Genomic DNA, 13,527 nt, shown 5'->3' with positions numbered 1-13,527 from the left:
GATGAGGAAAGACTCATTATAGCCATTCAAGATCAGGGCTTACTCACAAATGGATTTAAAAAAATGACGGGCATACAAGCAAATGGCCAATGCCGGTTTTGCCACTCAGCAATTGAGAGCCCAAGCCACCTAATGTCTGCATGTCCAATCTTATTGGCAGATGGCCTTTATACTGCCCGTCACAACAAAGTATGTAAGTACCTCCACTGGAAGATCTGTGGAGAGATGCAACTTGACAGAGTAACAAAAATCTGAGAACATGAACCACCACCGATAACATCAAACGGAAAAGTGATTGTGTTCTATGCCAAATACATACAGGCTGGCAGATACATAAAAGACAAAGCTATCAAGCCAGATATTGTAATATGGAACAAGTCCGAAGGAACTGCGCTCATTATCGATTTCACAATCCCAAATGATTTTCGCCTTAATAGAGCTTAACGGGAAAAGATAACAAAATATCAGGACCTAAAAAATGATCTAAAAACCACATGGTCTCTGAAAGAAATAAACATTTTACCGGTTGTGATAAGAGCAACTGGTTTAATAAAAAAGAACCTTCAGAAATACTTAGAAGCAATCCCTGGGAGACAAAGCTGTTACGAGATACAAATAGCAGCTATAAAGGGAACAGCATCTATTCTTAAAAGAGCCCTCGGATATAAATTTAAATCATAACAGAATCAAGTGTTAGCTCCAGGAAGGAGCCCCTTGATATCTTAAAACTTACTGAAGTGAAATAAAACAAAAAGAAATCTTCCCTTCAGAGCAGATTTCCAGTATGATTAGAGATATTCGTTTAATGATTTAAGATGACATCTGCCCAATAAGCAACCCCATCCCTCTTCCCAGAACCCACTTCACCTCAACTACCCGACATGGTCCCATACTTAACATTGACAGAGGAAACACATTATCAAGGGCAACGCCCAATAAACAACGGTAACTCTCCTCAAGGCTCACCCCTGAAAATATCTCAACTAAAATATGGGCAAAAACAACACTGCAATGTCCCACCTGTAAACATGACATTGGATGCAAACCAGATGAAGCTGGAAGAAGAACTGGCTAACAATAGAAATGGCACGATGCCTGGCTGTTGAAGATCGACCCAGACTGGTGAAAATGAATTGTACCAAAGCCTTCAAGATCCTTGTTACGAAAGTGAATGATGCTCTCACAAAACTTGCCCAACTAATGCGTCATTAACTGAAATAAACCATGCAACTTTTGGGGCAGCATGGTATATGCAGAGGAAACTTTAGCCTCACCATAAAGAGAAAAAAGAGGGAGAATTTCAGGTCACAACAAAAGAATCAGTCTTGAAAAGTACGCTACAACAGAAAATCTTAAAACTCAGAAAGGGAACATCCCAGATATCTGCCTTTCTGTTATGTGACAGCCCAGGGGAAACATTAAAAAAGAAGATGAATAAACTTAAAACCGACTATTTACTCCATAACCAAGTGCAGCTAAGAGCTAAGGTAGCAGAAAATTGAATATTAAAGCCGACAGAGGTATATTTCTTGGATACGATAAAAACAGTCCAGCCAATTTGATATTTTTTTCCAAAAAAAAAAGATAAATAAAATAAAAAGAATCCGATGTGTAAAATTCACAGACACGTTTAATTTTACAGAAGAAACCCCGTCATATGAAGAAGATGAAATTATATTCCCTCAAATAATTAAAACAAACGAAGACAATAAAAATAACGGAGACAAGAGTGTCCATGATGATGATGATTATAAAGTCGAAACATATCCCAAAAGAAATAGAAGGCGACCCGATATTTTTGTGATCGACAATATAAAAGATTATCAAATCGATTATTGCTATTCAATATGACCTAAACATCCATTAAATGGACGTATTCATATATCTATAATGTTCTCTAGCCATCGGTTTTACGGGACCATTCAAGTCACAATGCACCATTGATAGGATGTTTTAGCCTTTGTGTCTGGTATCTTGTTTTAATAGTTTGTCATTTTCCCTTGCGTACAGACGTCGGAGTTGAAGTTTTTGATGTTTGTATTTTCATTCCATCAACTACAGTCGGCAACTTTTTGATATCAGGAATATTGCAATGTCCAAGAATTTTATGCCATGTCTGTAGCAGGCGGTTTTCGATGGGACTACGCTATTTAAATAATATAGTCTTCCATTTTTCTTTAATGTTGAATACAGTTCCATTCGGGTATACCAGTTTTGATTTATTGGGGCTAAAGTTTATATTTGCACCTTGATTTGTGGCAGCTTGTACAGAAAATATATTTTTAAACTAAACATGACTTACACTTCTAGAGATTATGCGCCCAGCGGGCGTGTTTATTTCGATGGATCCGAATCAAAACATTCAATATGGCCTAAACATCCATCAAATGGACGTAAAAAAAATGCTTATTTGAATGCCCCAATAGACTGTGAAATTTATATTACCCCTCCAGATGGATTTATAATGAAAAATTGCGTGTGGCGACTTAACAAGTCATTATATGGTCTAAAGCAGAGTGCTCAGTGTTGGAATACAGTATTTCATTATAATATTATTAACACCAATTTAGACAATGCGCTGTAGACCCCTGTTTATATACCCAACAAAAAGACGATAAACTACTGATTTTAGTTTTGTGGGTCGATGATATTTTAATCGCATCAAATTGTGACATAATGTTAACTGATGTTAAGAACAAATTAAGTAAAACATTCAAAATTACCGATCTTGGAAAAGATCCTGGTTTCTGGGGATAGAATTTACTCAAAGCCAAGGACTTGTTACGATGAATCAATCGAGATACATCGACAAAATACTATTAAAATTTGGAATGGGAGAGTGCAAGAAACGCTCTACAACAGTCGAAAATGATATTAATAAAAATATACACACAGAATCTGAAATAATAAATATTATAGGTAGTCTTATATATTTCATGACTGCAACCAAAACTCACAAAAATTATCACGACCGACAATGAAGGATTTAAACAGAGCTAAACAAGTCCTGCCTTATTTAAAAAGAACAGAAGTTAGTATTTAGAAAATCAAGAAATCCCCTAAAATTAGGAGGTTTTTCGGATTGAGATTGGGGAAACGATGAAGATCGCAAGAGTATATCTGGATATTGTTTCAGACTCTCAGAAAATGGGCCTATTATTTCATGGAAATCTAGAAAGCAACAGATTGTATTTCTCTCGACGTGTAAAACAGAATTTATCGCGATCACACACACGACCCTGGAAGCACTCTACCTTTAAAATATCCTAAAGACTATTTTAGAGCCAGAATTAACTAAAAGCCCCGTAGTAACTGATTGTGATAATCAAGCCAGTATAGTCTTAGCACAGAACACGATAATCAACCAAAGATCTAATCATATAGATATAAAATACCATTTCATAAAAAACGAGGTGAAAACGGAATCCATTATATTGAATTACATATCATCAGAACAAAATATCGCTGATGTATTCACCAAACCCGCAACAAGAATAAAGTTACAGCGTTTTTCTTCAAACTGGTTGGGGGATTCAGCCGAATAATTTTTTTTCACGGCTCTGTATGTATATAAATGTCTATATATGAAGAAAAATAGTGCTTGACAAGACATTAAACTGTATCCATTTTATTTGTATTAAAACTTTAACCTACTAATGCGTAACTAATACTTTTGCTGAAATAAAAAAAGAGAAAGTCACTTTAAAAAAGAAAAATAACTCGTAATTTTTCTTTTCGACAAAATACTTTTTGCATGCTTATTTTAAGGTGCGCAGAAATTACAATTGACTTTTATTTTTTGTGCACATTAGTTTTCTTTTTCTTCAAAAATGTCCTATCTTTTTTTGCATTGTTTTAATTAACAAAAAAACTCTTTAAACTGCATGTATGTTTATTTTTATGTATATTTATTTATATGTATGCGTTTTTTTCTTTTTTTTTTACAAAACTGCATAATCAAATTTCAGAAATGGCTTCTTTTTCACATACCTACCCCCTTTTTAAGGTTAAAATACCTCCCATTTCTTTTATTTCTCTTCTTTGTACACATATCTGTTTTGACATTTGAACACAATTAAAAATGGCGTCTTTTTACATGCTAAAATTCTAGGATCCAAATGCATGTCCAATCGTATTGGCAGATGACCTTTACACTACCCATCACAATAATTGGAAGATCTCTGGATAGATGCAACTTGACAGATCGACGAACATCTGAGAACATGAACCACCACCGATAACATTAAACGGAAAAGTGATCGTGTTCTATGACAAAGACATACAGGCAGGCAGATACATAAAAGACAAGACCATCAAGCCAGATATAGTAATATGGAACAAGCCCGAAAGGACTGCACTCATTATCGACGTCACAGTTCCAAACGACTTTGGCCTTAATAGAGCTGAACGGGAAAAGATAAAATTTCAGGACCTAAAAAATGATCTAAAAGCAACATGGTCTCTGAAAGAAAGAGAAAGAAATACACCGAAATCGAGATAGACACAAAAAACAAGGATGGGAACAACATAAAAGAGCAGGAAAGTTCCTAGAGGAGCTTAAACAGGAATATATAGACAAAGATGCTTCACTCAAATGGCTCAAGAGCGGGAGACTTCCATTTGATGAGGAAAGACTCATTGTAGCCAGTCAAGATCAGGGCTTACTCACAAATGGATTCCAAAAAATGGCTGGCCTACAAGCAAATGGCCAATTCCGGTTTTGCCACACAGCAATTGAGATCCAAACCACCTAATGTCTGCATGTCCAATCGTATTGGCAGATGGCCTTTACACTGTCCGTCACAACAAAGTATGTAAGTACCTCCATTAGAAGATCTGTGGAGAGATGCAATTTGACAGATCGACGAACATCTGAGAACATGAACAACCACCGATAACATCAAACGGAAAAGTGATCGCGTTCTATGAAAAAGACATACAGGCGGGCAGATACATAAAAGACAAGGCCATCAGGCCAGATATAGTAATATGGAACAAGCCCAAAATGACTGCACTCATTATCGACGTTACAGTTCCAAACGACTTTGGCCTTAATAGAGCGGAACCAGAAAAGATAACAAAATATCAGGACCTAAAAAATGATCTAAAAACCACATGGTCTCTGAAAAAAATAAACATTGTACTGGTTATGATAAGAGCAACTGGCCTTTCAAAGAGCCTTCTGATATAAATTTAAAACATAACAGAATCAAGTGTTAGCTCCAGGAGGGAGCCCCTTTATATCTTAAAACTTACTGAAGTTAAATTAAAAAAAAAGAAAAAGAAAAGCCATATTCTTGTGAACTGTGCTGATATTCTTGTTCTCAAAAATCAAAGTTGGTGAGACATATGAGAATTCATACTGTGGAAACCCCCATATTCTTGTGAAGTGTGTAAATATAGTGGTTCTCACAAATCAAAGTTAGTGACTCACATGAGAACTCACACTTTTTAATTCCTACTAGACACTATCCTTGAGTGTCTAAGGTTTCTCGGTATAGGGATTTGTCACAACAACCTGGCATGAGGATACTTTTCACTAGTAACCATGACCAAATATTCAAAATCACATAGTGTTTGCAACCCAAATAATATGTCATTAGCTTTTATGCACCTTCTTCAAGTGATGTTAACTATAGTTGTTTTATCAATAGCAACAATCGTTGTTGCTTTATCAATCCATCGTAACTATAGTTGTTCTATCAATCTATTGCAACGTTTTTTTATCAATGTATAACAACTATAGTTGTTATATCAATCTGTACCAACTATATTTTTTGTTTTATCAATCTATAGCAATTATAGATCTGTTGATTTGTAACGAACTCACAAAAGCATGGGTGATAAAAGACGAAAAACCTTCACATTTCCATAACAGTTAGGCACTGCGGCCTAGAAAATATAGAATATCTTCACTCACCTGCTTACATACAACATCTATGAACAATTATTGACTGGCTTAAAAACTATCAGGAGGAATTCTGTTCGCAACAAGAATTAATTATTGATAAGGAAGCTCATCGCTAAGTATTCCCATTTATTCCTATGAGAACTTCTAGCTAGTGAAAACAAAATGACAACTTCCCAAGTCTTCATCACTCTCAAACAACTATAGTTGTTGTATCTGTTGATTTGGTATGAACTCACAGAAGCATGGTTAATAAATATTTTGTTTAGAAATTCAATTCTCAGTCCATAATCTAAATTATCATTTACAAAAATAACACAATGGCTCGCTTCAAAGATCTGATCGAACTCAAATAAACAGTTAGTAAATACAGTTTTTGTTAACCTTTTTGAAAATAAACTTTACTATAAGTTGTGTGTCTGTGTCTGTTAAGAAGTATGAGTTACCCTCATGATAGGATTTTTCTCATGAAATCTGTTCTTTAGTTATTATTTGATCAGGCGGAGACAAACTAGACAGCCGAATTCAAATTTATGTATTAATCTTTGTTTTTGAAATTTGTAAAAACATTATATATACATCTATAGACACATTTGCATAAACATCGTTACATAGACACAATTCAAAATATATGTATTAATCTTTGTTTTTGAAATTTGTAAAAACATTATATATACATCAATAGACACATTTGCATAAACATCGTTACATAGACACAATTCAAAATATATGTATTAAGGTTTGTTTTTGAAATTTGTAAAAACATTATATTTACATCAATAGACACATTTGCATAAGCATCGTTACATAGACACAATTCAAAATATATGTATTAAGGTTTGTTTCTGAAATTTGTAAAAACATTATATATACATCAATAGACACATTTGCACAAAACATCGTTACATAAACGCACTTCAAAATATATGTATTAAGCCTTTTTTTCTGAAATTTGCAGGAACGTTTTATATACATCAATAAACACATTTGCATGAACATAGTTACATAAACACAATTCAAAATATATGTATTTTTTTCTTAAATTTGTAACAACGTTATATATACATCAATAGACACAGTTGTAGGAACTTTAAGTTAAGATTCTTCATCCAAGCTAAAAAAAATAATCAGTCCACATGTTCCCGATGAGTCACTTTGGTAGACATGGCTACTCAACCAGCTCTCCTGACCTATCGTCTTATGACTCGCAAGTAACGTTACTTAATTCCTTTTTCTAACCAACGAACTCTTATTCCTTCTATATTCATTTCTTCACATGTATATTTATGTAAATAAATCTACATCCTTTCACTATCATAAATTGTTATATTTCGTTTTCACTTGTGACCTCTTGCTTCTCAATCACCTACCAATACATTTAACACATCCTCCACAAAATAAACTTGCAAGAAAGTAATATAATGGTTAACTGTCCTAATAAAAAATATTAGCAAAACTTTTTAAAGATAAACTTTACTATATGGTGTGTGTGTTTTTGTCTGTTAATATCAGTTAACCTCATGGTAAGATCTTTATCATGAAATCTGTTGTCTTTTTATATTTTTAGTTATTGTTTGATCAGCTGGAGACAAACTTAATAAAGATAAGTCTTTAACGATTTATTAATATTTTCACTTTTTATTTCATTATTTATTCTGTATTCGAGTGTTAACACAGACAGAGAGACACTTAATATATTAAAACAAACATGAATTGAAAACATGAACGATAATATGAAATGACTTGAACATGTAGCGTCTACCCCGGAACTAAAACTCAAGAGATACCCAACATTTTTCATAATCGAGATTAACGGCAGACGTGACTCGGTCAGTGCCGATCACTTAAAGAAAGCGATTTTTGACGATGATGTCACACACATGCAGAAACCAAAGACTACGGTCCGTTTCGACGACCCCGACTCATCGACCACGACCATTTCTACCAGGTCGGGTAGACGCATTCAGCGCCCACACCGATTTGCTGTTTACACTCAGTGACATTCTGTTCTCCTTATCGACATACTGTCTAGTAGGGGGGTAATGTAGCGTCTACCCCGGAACTAAAATTTGACAGAGACTTTTGAATTGTCACCGTTTCCGGAGAGCTCTAAAAAAGAGGACAAAAAAAAAAAACGTGGCGCCAAATTCGAGTGCCTTCTCTTCCTCTTTCGCTCGCTGACCCTTGAGGAGTTAACACACACACTACTGCTGTGTCTGTCACATGTGCGCGACTGCGCGACACGCGCTATGCCAGTTCTCATAATGAAACCAAAAAAACATTCTTCTTACCATTCTACGCCACTTTTCACTCGAACGGCTATCCCACAGAAAAATATTTAAATTATCTTTTCTTTTCGACTTTACGCCAAAAAAAAAGAGAACATTTACCCAATCAGTCAAGATTTCTTTCTTTTCTACGGACACAAAGAAACCACATGAGTGTGATACACAAAAGGGTAAATAAAATTACACTTCTTTTAACAAGCCAAGTCTGACTATTTATTTTCATGAATTTTTCTGAATATTTGTTTTTTATTAATGTTTATGAAACATTATTTTAAAGGAGCTGTTCATCGTTTTGCCCGGCGAGCAGCTCACTTCAAACACATGATTCTTTTTCAAACCTATTTTTTAATTTAATTTTTTAAATTTTTTTATTCATTATTATTTATGATTGACTCAGTAAGAGGAGCCATCAAATAAATACAGTCAACCAAACGAAGTAACTTTATTTAATTATGACATCATTAACTTAACAATAAATATTTGCTTAGAAATGTTATTTTTGATATTAAGCCCAAGATGACTGGAAATAATGCTGAGATAAGCAGAGAGACCATATAGTACATGGAGGCACCAAATAGTAATTCATTTAATGCTGACTAGGTTAAACGTTGCGTAATATCGGTGATCGAGTGCTGAATCAGTGTGTCAATGTGATTAAGCCATTTTATATATATATATATATATATATATATATATATATATATATATATATATATATATATATAAAATAAAAATTACAATAAGTTTACCAAGGTACTCAAAATGGTAAACTTAAAATATATTATAAATATTAAATATTTATATGCAAAATCCGATCCTGCATTTTGCTAATTCCTGCCCTCTGATGAGAAGGAGAGTATTTCTTCAAAACTCCGCAGATTAAGGACTATCCACTTATCTTGTGCTTCCTTTTTTCAAATTAAATATGTTTTTAACTCTTTTTCAAGATGTCTTTAAACATATTTTATTAATCATTTGTTCATATATATATATATATATATATATATATATATATATATATATATATATATTTAATTAGTTATTAAAACCTCAGCATAGTGTTCCTTGTCTTTTCACTGGGAGCCCATTTTCTGCGGTAGCTGTTCATTTGAGTCTGAAATCATAAAAAACGGCCAGTCATCTCATATGATGTATAGCAATAAGATATTGAATTTTCAAGAGTTGAAAAGTTATTGAAGGCACTCTCATATATTGCACACCATTTGGAAATTAAATATTCTTATCATAAATTGATACAATGTTAAAGCATTGTAATGTTATGTGATTTGGATTTTCTTTCGACAAATATCGCGCATATATTGAAATGTTTGTTGGATCTAATCGATATTTGTATAATGCATTGCCTAAAACAATTAGAATATTGCCATGTTTACAAGTTTCTCATATAGCATATATAACAATAACATAATTTTCAAGAGTCTCCGACAGTTTTAAATGACTGTCCAAAAAAGTCTGAAAACTTATTGAAGGCAACTCGTATATTGCATTTTGGAAATTAAATATTCTTTTCATAAATTGCTAGCGTTAAAACATTGTAATGCTATGTGATTTGGATTTGCTGGCGACAAATATCACATATAAATTTACGTTTTTGGTGGATCTAATCCAGATTTGTAAAATGCATAGTCTAAAACAATTAGAAAAGAAAATGCATTCTGGTGGGGGTGAGGATAATGATAATAATCATGGGTGTGGCCGATGTTTAATGTTTAACGTTAATATGAGTATACCTATAAACTAGGAAATAATTACATGTTAGAAGTGCAACTAATATACGTCATCTAATAAATAATAGGATTAAACTTTTAATATCCATAAAGATCAAAGTGAACAACTCAAAGTCTCCAGAGAATACAAGCGTCATTCATTTATGGTATTATTACCATACATTAACATGGGTACTAATTAGAGGTCACGATTTCGGTAGGCTCCCACTTCGGGGCGCCTCCGATAACAGGAAGAACTGGAGCGCTGAAATAGAAAGAAATACTGGTAAAAGAAGACATTGTCTTCTTATAACAATAAGGACGTGTAACGCGACTTTGTTATGAATTCATAAGGTTTTTTATATCCAATATATATATATATATATATATATATATATATATATATATATATATATATATATATATATATATATATACATGTTTTCCCGAAACTCGGGTTACAAAGAAAGGCAGTGCATTTTATAAAGTCTGTATTAATGTTCAATGCTCCTCTTGGCTACCCAACGGGAGCTGAGGAGTGAGGTGTGTGCTCTGTCTCTAGTCGCCGTGGAAGTAAGGACGTTTCCTTCACTCGAATGTCCCACGTAAAGCGTTTTCGCTTTTCATTGGCTGGAACCTCTGATGACGTATAAGAAGAAAGGAAGGAAAAGAGAAAAGAGTAGGGAGAAAGAGAGAACTAAGGTGAGAATACAGCCTAGTTTCATAGTAGTAGCAGCTCGCTACACATTCAAGAGGTACATGAATGCAGTGTAAATAAATAATTGACTCCAGGTGTTATCTTTGTTTTCAATTATAAAGATTGATTATCAAATAAATTTTCAGCTTTCAGAGAAGGAGGGTTATTGTTAGGTTTCTTTTCATTGATTTTAATTTTTTATGAGACATAAATATATTCGTTTGAGATCCGTTTAGTGTAAGGAAGAATGGCTGTATTAAACGGTGTGGTGAATTATTTAAAATACTCTTTTTTTTACTGAAGTATTTCGTAATAGATTATTTGAAATTAATGAAACAATGCTCATCTAATCGAAAGACTTTTTTTCAAATCATTTTTAATTAATTATTTTTGTGAGTGAAACATTTTTGGGAAATTCCTAATTGTTAAGAGAGATAGGAAATATGATTCATAACGTACGATATAAATCAAATATTCCTGTTTCTGGCGCTTCATTTTTTTTTTCACAGAAAGAGTTCTTGGGGTTTTTAACCGTGGTAATTTTTATTAATCATTTTAGGATCGTGTAGATGTTTTTTTTATTTGCAGAGTCGAGTTATTCCTGTGCGAGGAGTAGTCCTTTTTTCGTACTTCTATTACTCGTAGTTTTCTTTTTTTCTCTCTTTTTGTTAACTTTTTCTTAAATAGTTTGTTTTGCAAAAATGTTGTTACAATTATTTTTAGCTTTCTATTGATTATATTCCAAGTTATTATTTAGTTAATATTTTAAAAACATATATAGTATCCTAAAAAACATGTATGTTATTATGTTAAAACAAGGGTTTTGATATATCCTGCGGTAGCAGTATCAGAATTTTGGGAGAATTTTTGACACCCCTAACAGAAAACTGCGAATAAAATATAGAAAACTCGTAATTTCTCTTTCTAAAGTGGATTATTTATTTTCTTTATAGAATATGCTTCCAAAATAAACTATTTAAGTTGTTTAAAAAATAATAGAAATATTATTTTTCATTTTTTAAAAAAACATTGTTTACAAAGTGCGTGCGTGCGCTCTGGGAGCCATTTTGTTACGTAATGAAATCAATTGATTTTTATGAGATGAATATTTTTCAATTTTTAAACTTTAAAAATCTATCAAAATTTTCCTATTCGTTCAATTGTTACGTTTTTTTCAGGGTGAATGTAAAATTTTATGCTCTTTCCGATAAACTGAATATAATATTTTAGACAAACGTTGTTTTATAAATTCACCCCCCCCCCCATTTTGAAATGTCTATGAGAATTTTAATAATTAATTTTGGTCGACACGTTTTATATATCACAAATTGAAGATAAAACATGAATAAATAAAATACTCAAATTTAAAACAACAAAAAAATATCACTTATCTGTAAATTTACCGGTAAAGTCCACAATGTAAATCCTTCTTTTTTCGATAACCACGTGTTTTTTTTTTGTTTTTCTTTTTTTACGTGGAAGCTTAATTTTTGTTTAGAATTTTACAGTCATTAATGTTCGGTCAGTGTATATTTTTATATTTAATTCCTGGTTTCCTTTTTTTCGATATAAAAAAAAAGACGAAACCCGATAATGCAGATTTATAGTATAATAAATAAAAAAAATTCAGGTATTTCTTTAAGATATTAAAAAAAAAATAACATTGCATATCTTCGTCATTTCGTAATCCGTGTAAATGCAAAAATGAAAAATCCCAGTTTTCATGTACGATAGCGTAAAGGCGCAAAAATAAAAAAGAACAAGTTATCTCCCTTTAGAAGTCGGGTAAAAACGTAACTGCTGCGTCCTGCCTGCTGCTACTCCAACACTAAGCATTCTTTTGAGCAAACTTATTTACTTGTCTTTAAAGAATTTTATTAGAATAATGGTGAGTTTTTTTTTTTACTACACGTATTTTTTTACTTTCTGTAACTGATGAGATAGTTGTATTTAAATTTTATTTTGACTTTTTAAACTTTATTTGAGTAAAATTTATTTTCTTGTAAAAAAAAAATTATTGCAAACTTTCTATCATGTTTTATAAATCTGTCCAATGAAATTTAGATTTTCTTATTTTATTGTTAAAAAAAATTGAATCCAAACCTTTTATTCTGAATTCAAACTGTCTGCTGGAAAAATTTATTTTTTTGTAAAAAAAAAAATTATTGCAAACTTTCTATCATGTTTTATAAATCTGTCCAAGGAAATTTAGATTTTCTTTTTTTATTGTTTAAAAAAAAAATTGAATCCAAACCTTTTATTCTGAATTCAAAATGTCTGCTGGAAAAATTTATTTTCTTGTAAAAAAAAAAAATATTGAAAAACTTTTTATTCTGGAATTTAAATCTGTCTAAAGAGAATTATATTTTCTTATTTTTTTTAAATAAAATTATTTAAACTTTTATTCTGATTTCAAAATGTACGCTGGAAAATTTTATTTATTTTCTTGTTTTAAAGACATTTGCAAACTTATCTTAATTTTTTCCCCCTGAATTTAAAATAAACTCAATTTCTTTTTTATTTCAATAAATTCAAATGGAATTTCTTTGTCTTTCTGCTTAATTTCTCACATCTTTGAAGAATTTATAAGAAATTATTTGATTAAAATCTTACTTACATTGGAAAATAGGAAATGTCAATCCTAAAGTGTTCTGTTTATATTTTTGATATATACATAAACCTTCGTTTATTTTATACAAAACGGAATAAAAAACTTATATTATAAAGAAGACGTGTTTTGGTTTGTTATTATTGTTATTATTACATTAAATATTTGTTTAATCATATAGGGTAAATATGAAGAATTCCACCCTTTATTCATATAGGGTCAATATAAAGCCACCCTCGAAAATTCCTTTAAAATTACGGCCAAATCTGTTCATTGCAATGTGGCCATAAAGTGGGTGC

The sequence above is a fragment of the Euprymna scolopes genome, chromosome 27, assembly GCF_053919585.1.
Source record: "Euprymna scolopes isolate OS-2025 chromosome 27, ASM5391958v1, whole genome shotgun sequence".
NCBI lineage: Eukaryota > Metazoa > Mollusca > Cephalopoda > Sepiida > Sepiolidae > Euprymna > Euprymna scolopes.
Note: the sequence above shows the minus strand (reverse complement) of the source record.